Source organism: Vanacampus margaritifer, chromosome 4 (genome assembly GCF_051991255.1).
Source record: "Vanacampus margaritifer isolate UIUO_Vmar chromosome 4, RoL_Vmar_1.0, whole genome shotgun sequence".
Classification (NCBI taxonomy): Eukaryota; Metazoa; Chordata; class Actinopteri; order Syngnathiformes; family Syngnathidae; genus Vanacampus; species Vanacampus margaritifer.
Genome location: NC_135435.1, coordinates 2870552 through 2883074, shown reverse-complemented (window position 1 = coordinate 2883074; position 12523 = coordinate 2870552).

The window sequence follows — 12523 nt, the reverse complement described above, 5'->3', positions numbered from 1 at the left end:
TAGGGTTTAAAATTAGGGTTTAACATTAGGATTAGGGTTTCAAACAGGGTTTCAAATTAGGGTTAGGGTTTCAAACTACGGTTTTAGATTAGGGTAAGGGTTTCAAAATAGGGTTTTACATTAGGGTTAGGGTTTCAAACAGGGTTTCAAATTAGGGTTAGGGTTTCAAACTAGGGTTTAACATTAGGGTTAGGGTTTCAAACGAGGGTTTTACATTAGGGTTCGGGTTACAAACTAGGGTTTTATATTAGGGTTAGGGTTTCAAACTAGGGTTTTATATAAGGGTTTCCAAATAGGATTAGGTTTTCAAAATAGGGTTAGGGTTTCAAACTAGGGTTTTACATTAGGGTTAGGGTTTAAAACTAGGGTTTAACATTAGGATTAGGGTTTCAAACAGGGTTTCAAATTAGGGTTACGGTTTCAAACTAGGGTTTTACATTAGGGTTAGGGTTTAAAACTAGGGTTTAACATTAGGATTAGGGTTTCAAACAGGGTTTCAAATTAGGGTTAGGGTTTCAAACTAGGGTTTTAGATTAGGGTAAGGGTTTCAAAATAGGGTTTTACATTAGGGTTAGGGTTTCAAACAGGGTTTCAAATTAGGGTTAGGGTTTCAAACTAGGGTTTAACATTAGGGTTAGGGTTTCAAACGAGGGTTTTACATTAGGGTTAGGGTTACAAACTAGGGTTTTATATTAGGGTTAGGGTTTCAAACTAGGGTTTTATATAAGCGTTTCCAAATAGGATTAGGTTTTCAAAATAGGGTTAGGGTTTCAAACTAGGGTTTTACATTAGGGTTAGGGTTTAAAACTAGGGTTTAACATTAGGATTAGGGTTTCAAACAGGGTTTCAAATTAGGGTTAGGGTTTCAAACTAGGGTTTTAGATTAGGGTAAGGGTTTCAAAATAGGGTTTTACATTAGGGTTAGGGTTTCAAACAGGGTTTCAAATTAGGGTTAGGGTTTCAAACAAGGGTTTTATATTAGGGTTTAAACTATGGTTTTACATTAGGGTTAGGGTTTCAAACTAGGTTTTTACAATAGGGTTTCACATTAGGGTTGGGGTTTAAACTGACTAGTTTGAAACCCTAACCCTATTTGGAAACCCTTATATAAAACCCTAGTTTGAAACCCTAACCCTAATGTAAAACCATAGTTTAAAACCCTAACCCTAATGTAAAACCCTTGTTTGAAACCTTAACCCTAATGTAAAACCCTAGTTTGAAACCCTTACCCTTAAGAAAACCCTCGTTTGAAACCGTAACCCTAATGTAAAACCAAAGTTTGAAACCCCAACCCTAATTTCAAACCCTAACCCTAATGTGAAACCTTAGTTTTAAACCACAACCCTAATTTCAAATCCTAGTTTGAAACCTTAACCCTAATGTAAAAACCTACTTTGAAAACCTTACCCTAATGTAAAATGCTAGTTTGAAACCCTAACCCTAATGTAAAACCCTAACCCTAATGTTTAACCCTAACTAAGGTTAAGGTTTTAAACAATAACCCTAATGTTAAAGCCTAACTAGGGTTTCGGGTTTCCAACTAGGGTTAGGGTTTCAAACTAGGGTTTTACATTATGGTTAGGGTTATAAACTAGGGTTTCAAATTAGGGTTAAGGTTTCAAACTAGGGTTTCAAATTAGGGTTAGGGTTTCAAACTAGGGTTTTACATTAGGGTTAGGATTTAAAAAAGGGGTTTTAAATTAGGGTTAGGGTTTCAAACTAGGGTTTTACATTAGGGTTAGGATTTCACACTAGGGTTTTACATTAGGGTTAGGGTTTCAAACAGGGTTTCAAATTGGGGTTAGGGTTTCAAACTAGGGTTTTACATTAGGGTTAGGGTTTCAAACTAGGGTTTTACATTAGGGTTAGGGTTTCAAACTAGGGTTTTATATTAGGGTTAGGGTTTCAAACTAGGGTTAGGGTTTCAAACAAGGGTTTTACTTTAGGGTTAGGATTTTAAACAAGGGTTTCAAATTATGGTTGGGTTTTCAAACAAGGGTTTTATATTAGGGTTTAAACTATGGTTTACATTAGGGTTAGGGTTTCAAACTAGGGTTTTATATAAGGGTTTCCAAATAGGGTTAGGGTTTCAAACTAGTTAGTTTAAACCCCAACCCTAATGTGAAACCCTAATGTAAAAACCTAGTTTGAAACCCTAACCGTAATGTAAAACCATAGTTTGAAACCCTAACCCTAATGTAAAACCCTAGTTTGAAACCTTAACCCTAATGTAAAACCCTAGTTTAAAAGCCTTACCCTTAAGAAAACCCTCGTTTGAAACCCTAACCCTAATGTAAAACCAAAGTTTGAAACCCCAACCCTAATTTCAAACCCTAACCCTAATGTAAAACCTTAGTTTTAAACCACAACCCTAATTTCAAATCCTAGTTTAAAACCTTACCCTAATGTAAAACCATAATTTGAAACCCTAACCCTAATGTAAAACCCTAGTTTGAAACCCTAACCCTAATGTGAAATGCTAGTTTGAAACCCTAACCCTAATGTAAAACCCTAACCCTAATGTTAAACCCTAACTAAGGTTAAGGTTTTAAACAATAACCCTAATGTTAAAGCCTAACTAGGGTTTCGGGTTTCCAACTAGGGCTAGGGTTTCAAACTAGGGTTTTACATTAGGGTTAGGGTTATAAACTAGGGTTTCAAATTAGGGTTAAGGTTTCAAACTAGGGTTTCAAATTAGGGTTAGGGTTTCAAACTAGGGTTTTACATTAGGGTTAGGATTTAAAAAAGGGGTTTTAAATTAGGGTTAGGGTTTCAAACTAGGGTTTTACATTAGGGTTAGGATTTCACACTAGGGTTTTACATTAGGGTTAGGGTTTCAAACAGGGTTTCAAATTGGGGTTAGGGTTTCAAACTAGGGTTTTACATTAGGGTTAGGGTTTCAAACTAGGGTTTCAAATTAGGGTTAGGGTATCAAACTAGTGTTTTACATTAGGGTTAGGGTTTCAAACTAGGGTTTAAAATTAGGGTTAGGGTTTCAAAATAGGGTTTTACATTAGGGTTAGGGTTTCAAACTAGGGTTTTACATTAGGGTTAGGGTTTCAAACTAGTGTTTAACATTAGGGTTAGGGTTTCAAACTAGGGTTTTACATTAGGGTTAGGATTTCAAACGAGGGTTTTACATTAGGGTTAGGGTTACAAACTAGGGTTTTACATTAGGGTTAGGGTTTTAAACAAGGGTTTCAAATTATGGTTGGGTTTTCAAACAAGGGTTTTATATTAGGGTTTAAACTAGGGTTTTACATTAGGGTTAGGGTTTCAAACTAGGGTTTGATATAAGGGTTTCCAAATAGGATTAGGGTTTCAAATTAGGGTTTCAAATGAGGTTAAGGGTTTGAAACTAGGGTTTTACATTAGGGTTAGGGTTTCAAACTAGGGTTTGAAATTAGGGTTAGGGTTTCAAACTAGGGTTTTACATTAAGGTTAGGGTTTCAAACTAGGGTTTAACATTAGGGTTAGGGTTTCAAACGAGGGTTTTACATTAGGGTTAGGGTTACAAACTAGGGTTTTACATTAGGGTTAGGGATTCAAACTAGGGTTTTATATAAGGGTTTCCAAATAGGATTAGGGTTTCAAATTAGGGTTAGGGTTTCAAACTAGGGTTTTACATTAGGGTTAGGGTTTAAAACTAGGGTTTAACATTGGGGTTTTACATTAGGGTTTCGGGTTTCCAACTAGGGTTAGGGTTTCAAACTAGGGTTTTACATTTGGATTAGGGTTATAAACTAGGGTTTCAAATTAGAGTTAAGGTTTCAAACTAGGGTTTCAAATTAGGGTTAGGGTTTCAAACTAGGGTTTTACATTAGGGTTAGGATTTAAAACAGGGGTTTAAAATTAAGGTTAGGGTTTCAAACTAGGGTTTTACCTTAGGGTAAGTGTTTCAAATTAGGGTAAGGGTTTCAAACAGGGGTTTCAAATAAGGGTTAGGGTTTCAAACTAGTGTTTTATATTAGGGTTAGGGTTTCAAACAAGGGTTTCAAAATAGGGTTAGGGTTTCAAACTAGGGTTTTACATTAGGGTTAGCGTTTCAAACTAGGGTTTCAAAATAGGGTTAGGGTTTCAAACTAGGGTTTTACATTAGGGTTAGGATTTAAAACAGGGGTTTTAAATTAGGGTTAGGGTTTCAAACTAGGGTTTTACCTTAGGGTAAGGGTTTCAAATTAGGGTAAGGGTTTCAAACAGGGGTTTCAAATAAGGGTTAGGGTTTCAAACTAGGGTTTAACATTAGGGTTAGGGTTTTAAACTAGGGTTTCAAAGTAGGGTTAGGGTTTCAAACTAGGGTTTTACATTAAGGTAAGGTTTTCAAAGTAGGGTTTTACATTAGGGTAAGTGTTTCAAACCAGGGTTTCAAACTAGGGTTTCAATTTAAGGTTAGGGTTTCAAACTAGGGTTTTACATTAGGGTTAGTGTTTCAAATTAGTGTTTTACATTAGGGTTAGGGTTTCAAATAAGGGTTTCAAATTAGGGTTAGGGTTTTAAACTAGGGTTTTACCTTAGGGTTAGGGTTTCAAACTAGGGTTTACATTAGGGTTAGGATTTCAAACTAGGGTTTTACATTAGGGTTAGGGTTTCAAACTAGGGTTTTACATTAGGGTAAGGTTTTCAAACAAGGGTTTCAAATTAGGGTTAGGGTTTCAAACTAAGGTTTTACATTAGGGTTAGGGTTTCAAACTAGGGTTCTACATTAGGGATAGGGTTTCAAACAGGGGTTTCAAATTAGGGTTAGGGTTTCAAACTAGGGTTTTACATTTGGGTTAGGGTTTCAAACTAGGGTTTCAAATTAGGGTTAGGGTTTCAAACTAGGGTTTTTCATTAGGTTTAGGGCTTCAAACTAGGGTTTACATTAGGGTTAGGGTTTCAAACTAGGGTTTTACATTAGGGTTAGGGTTTCAAATTTGGGTTTAACATTAGAGTTAGGATTTCAAACAGGGGTTTCAAATTAGGGTTAGGGTTTCAAACTAAATTTTCAAATTAGAGTTAGGGTTTCAAACTAGGGTTTTACATTTGGGTTCGGGTTTAAAACTAAGGTTTTACATTAGGGTTAGGGTTTCAAACTTTTTTTTCAAATTAGGGTTAGGGTTTCAAACTCGGGTTTTACATTAGGGTTAGGATTTCAAACTAGGGTTTTACATTAGGGTTAGTGTTTCAAACTAGTTTTTCACATTAGGGTTAGGGTTTCAAACTGTTTTTTTCAAATTAGGGTTAGTGTTACAAACTAGGGTTTTACATTAGGGTTTGTGTTTCTAACTACGGTTTCAAATTAGGTTTGGGGTTTCAAACTAGTTTTTCACATTAGGGTTAGGGTTTCAAACTAGTTTTTCAAATTAGGGTTAGGATTTCAAACTAGGGTTTTACATTAGGGTTAGGGTTTCAAACTAAGGTCTTACATTAGAGTTAGGGTTTCAAACAGGGGTTTCAAATTAGGGTTAGGGTTTCAAACTAGGGTTTATCATTAGGGTTAGGGTTTCAAACTAGGGTTTTAAATTAGTGTTAGGGTTACAAACTAGGGTTTTACATTAGGGTTAGGGTTTCAAACTAGGGTTTTACATTAGGGTTAGTGTTTCAAACTAGGGTTTTACATTAGGGTTAGCGTTTCAAACTAGGGTTTCAAATTAGGGTTTCAAATTAGGGTTGAGGTTTCAAACTAGGGTTTATCATTAGGGTTAGGGTTTCAAACTAGGGTTTTACATTAGTGTTAGGGTTACAAACTAGGGTTTTACATTAGGGTTAGGGTTTCAAACTAGGGTTTTACATTAGGGTTAGTGTTTCAAACTAGGGTTTTACATTAGGGTTAGCGTTTCAAACTAGGGTTTCAAATTAGGGTTAGGGTTTCAAACTAGGGTTTATCATTAGGGTTAGGGTTTCAAACTAGGGTTTTACATTAGTGTTAGGGTTACAAACTAGGGTTTTACATTAGGGTTAGGGTTTCAAACTAGGGTTTTACATTAGGGTTAGTGTTTCAAACTAGGGTTTTACATTAGGGTTAGCGTTTCAAACTAGGGTTTCAAATTAGGGTTTCAAATTAGGGTTGAGGTTTCAAACTACTGTTTAACTTTAGGGTTAGGGTTTCAAACTAATGTTTTACATTAGGATTAGGGTTCCAAATAGAATTAGGATTTTAAACTAGGGTTTTACTTTAGGGTTAGGGTTTCAAACAAGGTTTTTGCATTAGGGTTAGGGTTTCAAACTAGTTTTTCACATTAGGGTTAGGGTTTCAAACTAGGGTTTTACATTAGGGTTAGGGTTTCAAACTAAGGTCTTACATTAGAGTTAGTGTTTCAAACAGGGGTTTCAAATTAGGGTTAGGGTTTCAAACTAGGGTTTATCATTAGGGTTAGGGTTTCAAACTAGGGTTTTACATTAGTGTTAGGGTTACAAACTAGGGTTTTACATTAGGGTTAGGGTTTCAAACTAGGGTTTTACATTAGGGTTAGTGTTTCAAACTAGGGTTTTACATTAGGGTTAGCGTTTCAAACTAGGGTTTCAAATTAGGGTTTGAAATTAGGGTTGAGGTTTCAAACTACTGTTTAACTTTAGGGTTAGGGTTTCAAACTAATGTTTTACTTTAGGGTTACGGTTTCAAACTAGTTAGTTAAAACCAAGACCTTAATGTGAAACCCTAAAGTAAAACCCTAGTTTGAAACCCTAACCCTAATGTAAAATGCGAGTCTGAAACCATAACCCTAATGTATAACCCTTTTTTGAAACCCCAACCCTAATTTCAAAATCTTGTTTGTAACCTTAACCCTAATGTAAAACCCTACTTTGAAACCCTAACCCTAATTTAAAACCTTAGTTTGAAACCCTAACCCTAGTTTGAAATCCTAACCCTAATGTAAAATCCTAGTTTGAAAACACAACCCTAATTTCAAACCCTAGTTTGAAACCCTAAACCTAATGTAAAACCCTAGTTTGAAACCCTAACACTCAAGTAAAACCCTAGTTTGAAACTCTTATCCTATTTGGAAACTCTAATATAAAACCCTAACCCTAATGTAAAACCCTAGTTTGAAACCCTAACCCTAATGTAAAACCCTACTTTGAAACCCCAAACCTTATTTCAAACCCTGGTTTGAAACCCTTACACTAATGTAAAAATCTAGTTTGAAACCATAACCCTAATGTAAAACCCTAGTTTGAAACCCCAACACTAATTTCAAACCCTTGTTTGAAACCCTTAACCTAATGTAAAACCCTACTTTGAAACCTTAACCCTAATGTAAAACCCTAGTTTGAAACCCTTACTATAATGTAAAACCTGAGTGTGAAACCCTAACCTTAGTTTGAAACCCTAACCCTAAAGAAAAACCCTAGTTTGAAACCCCAACCCTCAAGTAAAACCCTAGATTTAAACCCTTATCCAATTTGGAAACTCTAATATAAAACCCTTACCCTAATGTAAAACCCTAGTTTGACACCCTAACCCTAATTTGAAACCCTAAACCTAATGTAAAACACTAGTTTGAAACCCTAAACCTAATTTGAAACCCCTGTATGAAACCCTAATCCTATTTGGAAACTCTAATATAAAACCCTAGTTTGAAACCGTCACCCTAATGTAAAACCAAAGTTTGAAACCCCAACCCTAATTTCAAACCCTAGTTTGAATCCCTAACCCTAATTTAAAACACTAGTTTGAAACCCTAACCCTAATTTGAAACCCCTGTTTGAAACCCTAATCCTATTTGGAAACTCTTATATAAAACCTTAGTTTTTAAACCTAACCCTAATGTAAAACCATAGTTTGAAACCCCAACCCTAATTTAAAACCCTTGTTTGAAACCCTAACCCTAATGTAAAACCCTAGTTTGAAACCCTAACCCAAATGTAAAATCCTAGTTTGAAACCCCAACCCTAATTTCAAACCCTAGTTTGAAAACCTAACCCTAGTTTGAAACCCTAACCCTAGTTTGAAACCCTAGTTTGAAACCCTTACTATAATGTAAAACCCGAGTTTGAAACCCTAACCCTAGTTTGAAACCCTAACCCAAATGTAAAACCCTAGTTTGAAACCCCAACCCTAATTTCAAACCCTAGTTTGAAACCCTAACCCTAATGTAAAAACCTTGTTTGAAACCCTAACCGTAATGTAAAACCCTAGTTTGATACCCTAACCCTAATGTAAAACCCTAGTTTGAAACCCTAACCCTAGTTTGAAACCCTAGTTTGAAACCCTTACTATAATGTAAAACCCGTGTTTGAAACCCTAACCTTAGTTTGAAACGCTAACCCTAATGTAAAATGCAAGTCTGAAACCATAACCCTAATGTATAACCCTAGTTTGGAACCCCAACCCTAATTTCAAACCCTTGTTTGAAACCCTAACCCTAATGTAAAACCCTAATTTGAAACCCTAACCCTAATGTAAAACATTAGTTTGAATCTCTTACTATAATGTAAAACCCGCGTTTGAAACCCTAAACCTAGTTTGAAACCCTAACCCTAATGCAAAACCCTAGTTTGAAACCCTAACCCAAATGTAAAACCCTAGTTTGAAACCCCAACCCTATTTTTAAACCCTAGTTTGAAACCCTAACCCTAATGTAAAAACCTTGTTTGAAACCCTAACCGTAATGTAAAACCCTAGTTTGATACCCTAACCCTAATGTAAAACCCTAGTTCGAAACCATAACCCTAGTTTGAAACCCTAGTTTGAAACCCTTACTATAATGTAAAACCCGTGTTTGAAACCCTAACCTTAGTTTGAAACGCTAACCCTAATGTAAAATGCAAGTCTGAAACCATAACCCTAATGTATAACCCTAGTTTGGAACCCCAACCCTAATTTCAAACCCTTGTTTGAAACCCTAACCCTAATGTAAAACCCTAATTTGAAACCCTAACCCTAATGTAAAACCTTAGTTTGAATCTCTTACTATAATGTAAAACCCGCGTTTAAAACCCTAAACCTAGTTTGAAACCCTAACCCTAATGCAAAACCCTAGTTTGAAACCTTAACCCAAATGTAAAACCCTAGTTTGAAACCCCAACCCTATTTTTAAACCATAGTTTGAAACCCTAACCCTAATGTAAAATCCTAGTTTGAAACCCTAACCCTAATGTAAAACCCTAGTTTGAAACCCTAACCTTAATGTAAAACCCTAATTTGAAACCCTAGTTTGAAACCCTAAGCCTAATGTAAAACACTAGTTTGAAACCCTAACCCTAATTTGAAACCCTAGTTTGAAGCCCTAATCCTATTTGGAAACTCTAATATAAAACCCTAGTTTGAAACCTTAACCCTAATGTAAAACCGTAGTTTGAAACCCCAAACATAATTTCAAACCCTAGTTTGAAATCCTTACACTAATGTAAAACCCTAGTTTGAAACGATAACCCTCATGTAAAACCCTAGTTTGAAACCCCAACCCTAATTTCAAACCCTTGTTTGAAACCCTAACCCTAATGTAAAACCCTAGTTTGAAACCCTAACCCTAATGTAAAACCCTAGTTTGAAACCCTAACCCTAATTTGAAACCCTAGTTTGAAACCCTAACCCTAATGTAAAATTAAAGTCTGTAACCCTAAACCTAATGTAAAACCTTAGTTTGAAACCCTAACCCTCAAGTAAAACCCTAGATTTAAACCCTTATCCAATTTGGAAACTCTAATATAAAATCCTAACCCTAATGTAAAACCCTAGTTTGAAACCCTAACCCTAATGTAAAACAGTAGTTTGATACCCTAACCCTAACGTAAAATTCAAGTCTGAAACCCTAACCCTAATTTGAAACCCTAGTTTGAAACCCTAATGTAAAATCCTAGTTTGAAACCCTAACCCTAGTTTGAAACCCTAGTTTGAAGCCATAACCCTAATGTAAAACCCTAATTTGTAACCCTAACCCTAATGTAAAACCCTAATTTGAAACCCTAACCCTCAAGTAAAACCCTAGATTTAAACCCTTATCCAATTTTGGAAACTCTAATATAAAACTTTAACCCTAATGTAAAACCCTAGTTTGACACCCTAACCCTAATTTGAAACCCTAGTTTGAAACCCTAACCCTAATGTAAAATGCAAGTCTGTAACCCTAACCCTAATGTAAAACCTTAGTTTGAAACCCTAACCCTCAAGTAAAACCCTAGATTTAAACCCTTATCCAATTTGGAAACTCTAATATAAAATAATAACCCTAATGTAAAACCCTAGTTTGAAACCCCAACCCTAATTTCAAACCCTTGTTTGAAACCCTTAACCTAATGTAAAACCCTACTTTGAAACCTTAACCCTAATGTAAAACCCTAGTTTGAAACACTTACTATAATGTAAAACCTGAGTGTGAAACCCTAACCTTAGTTTGAAACCCTAACCGTAAAGAAAAACCCTAGTTTGAAACCCCAACCCTCAAGTAAAACCCTAGATTTAAACCCTTATCCAATTTGGAAACTCTAATATAAAACCCTTACCCTAATGTAAAACCCTAGTTTGACACCCTAACCCTAATTTGAAACCCTAAACCTAATGTAAAACACTAGTTTGAAACCCTAAACCTAATTTGAAACCCCTGTATGAAACCCTAATCCTATTTGGAAACTCTAATATAAAACCCTAGTTTGAAACCGTCACCCTAATGTAAAACCAAAGTTTGAAACCCCAACCCTAATTTCAAACCCTAGTTTGAATCCCTAACCCTAATTTAAAACACTAGTTTGAAACCCTAACCCTAATTTGAAACCCCTGTTTGAAACCCTAATCCTATTTGGAAACTCTTATATAAAACCTTAGTTTTTAACCCTAACCCTAATGTAAAACCATAGTTTGAAACCCCAACCCTAAATTAAAACCCTTGTTTGAAACCCTAACCCTAATGTAAAAACCTAGTTTGAAACCCTAACCCAAATGTAAAACCCTAGTTTGAAACCCCAACCCTAATTTCAAACCCTAGTTCGAAACCCTAACCCTAATTTAAAACCCTAGTTTGAAACCCTAACCCTAATGTAAAACCCTAGTTTGAAACCCTAACCCTAATGTAAAACCCTAGTTTGAAACCCTAACCCTAATGTAAAACCCTAGTTTGAAAACCTAACCCTAGTTTGAAACCCTAACCCTAGTTTGAAACCCTAGTTTGAAACCCTTACTATAATGTAAAACCCTAGTTTGAAACCCCAACCCTAATTTCAAACCCTAGTTTGAAACCCTAACCCTAATGTAAAAACCTTGTTTGAAACCATAACCGTAATGTAAAACCCTAGTTTGATACCCTAACCCTAATGTAAAACCCTAGTTTGAAACCCTAACCCTAGTTTGAAACCCTAGTTTGAAACCCTTACTATAATGTAAAACCCGTGTTTGAAACCCTAACCTTAGTTTGAAACACTAACCCTAATGTAAAATGCAAGTCTGAAACCATAACCCTAATGTATAACCCTAGTTTGGAACATCAACCCTAATTTCAAACCCTTGTTTGAAACCCTAACCCTAATGTAAAACCCTAATTTGAAACCCTAACCCTAATGTAAAACCTTAGTTTGAATCTCTTACTATAATGTAAAACCCGCGTTTGAAACCCTAAACCTAGTTTGAAACCCTAACCCTAATGCAAAACCCTAGTTTGAAACCCTAACCCAAATGTAAAACCCTAGTTTGAAACCCCAACCCTATTTTTAAACCCTAGTTTGAAACCCTAACCCTAATGTAAAAACCTTGTTTGAAACCCTAACCGTAATGTAAAACCCTAGTTTGATACCCTAACCCTAATGTAAAACCCTAGTTTGAAACCCTAACCCTAGTTTGAAACCCTAGTTTGAAACCCTTACTATAATGTAAAACCCGTGTTTGAAACCCTAACCTTAGTTTGAAACGCTAACCCTAATGTAAAATGCAAGTCTGAAACCATAACCCTAATGTATAACCCTAGTTTGGAACCCAAACCCTAATTTCTAACCCTTGTTTGAAACCCTAACCCTAATGTAAAACCCTAATTTGAAACCCTAACCCTAATGTAAAACCTTAGTTTGAATCTCTTACTATAATGTAAAACCCGCGTTTGAAACCCTAAACCTAGTTTGAAACCCTAACCCTAATGCAAAACCCTAGTTTGAAACCCTAACCCAAATGTAAAACCCTAGTTTGAAACCCCAACCCTATTTTTAAACCCTAGTTTGAAACCCTAACCCTAATGTAAAATCCTAGTTTGAAACCCTAACCCTAATGTAAAACCCTAGTTTGAAACCCTAACCTTAATGTAAAACCCTAATTTGAAACCCTAGTTTGAAACCCTAAGCCTAATGTAAAACACTAGTTTGAAACCCTAACCCTAATTTGAAACCCTAGTTTGAAGCCCTAATCCTATTTGGAAACTCTAATATAAAACCCGAGTTTGAAACCTTAACCCTAATGTAAAACCATAGTTTGAAACCCCAAACATAATTTCAAACCCTAGTTTGAAAACCTTACACTAATGTAAAAACCTAGTTTGAAACCATAACCCTAATGTAAAAACCTAGTTTGAAACCATAACCCTAATGTAAAACCTAGTTTGAAACCCCAACCCTAATTTCAAAC